Source organism: Penaeus monodon, chromosome 25 (genome assembly GCF_015228065.2).
Source record: "Penaeus monodon isolate SGIC_2016 chromosome 25, NSTDA_Pmon_1, whole genome shotgun sequence".
Classification (NCBI taxonomy): domain Eukaryota; kingdom Metazoa; phylum Arthropoda; class Malacostraca; order Decapoda; family Penaeidae; genus Penaeus; species Penaeus monodon.
This window is the reverse complement of record NC_051410.1, coordinates 34,414,749-34,415,376: the sequence shown is the minus strand read 5'-3', so window position 1 is coordinate 34,415,376 and position 628 is coordinate 34,414,749.

The following is a 628-nucleotide window of genomic DNA, read 5'->3' as shown; positions in this document are numbered from 1 at the left end:
GAATTGTGGTGTCATGACATCGTACAGTCCTGCACCCGACGGGTCATCACGTCCTGGACACGCATTTTCCAGCACAGGTCAGATCTTCTGGCAGTACAGTTGGTTCACCTGGTTCTCACTTGTTCCGGAGGACCTCGTACGGATAAGCATGAACAGTCGCTTGGATGCCTGGCTTATGATATGATTATGATATGATCCACGTCACCTTGCAAAGTCAGGCTCGAATTGATGACGAGTCTAATCACTTAGGCTATGTTGACTTGGGGAATTTCGTTGTTGCAAAGGTGGACTCTTGAAACGGCATGTTCCTTCTGAGAAAAACATACAAATACACACAAAAATAGCAAATGTCAATGCATATACATGACCACATAACGCATGTAAAAATAAACTAAAATTCATATTTACTCCTTCATAACTTCCTACAGGGTGATTATCCTCATTGGTTATTGCTTCTAATGCGCAAGAAATAGGAGGAAGACATACGAAAACGAGTCTAAACAAATGCAAATTCATGGAGCCGAGATTTGGATTCACCTAACTCGAAATACTAGAAATATAACTAACCTTAATACTTTATATTGTCAGTGTTATCAGGCACTTAAATAGAAAGCTAAACTATTTCTGA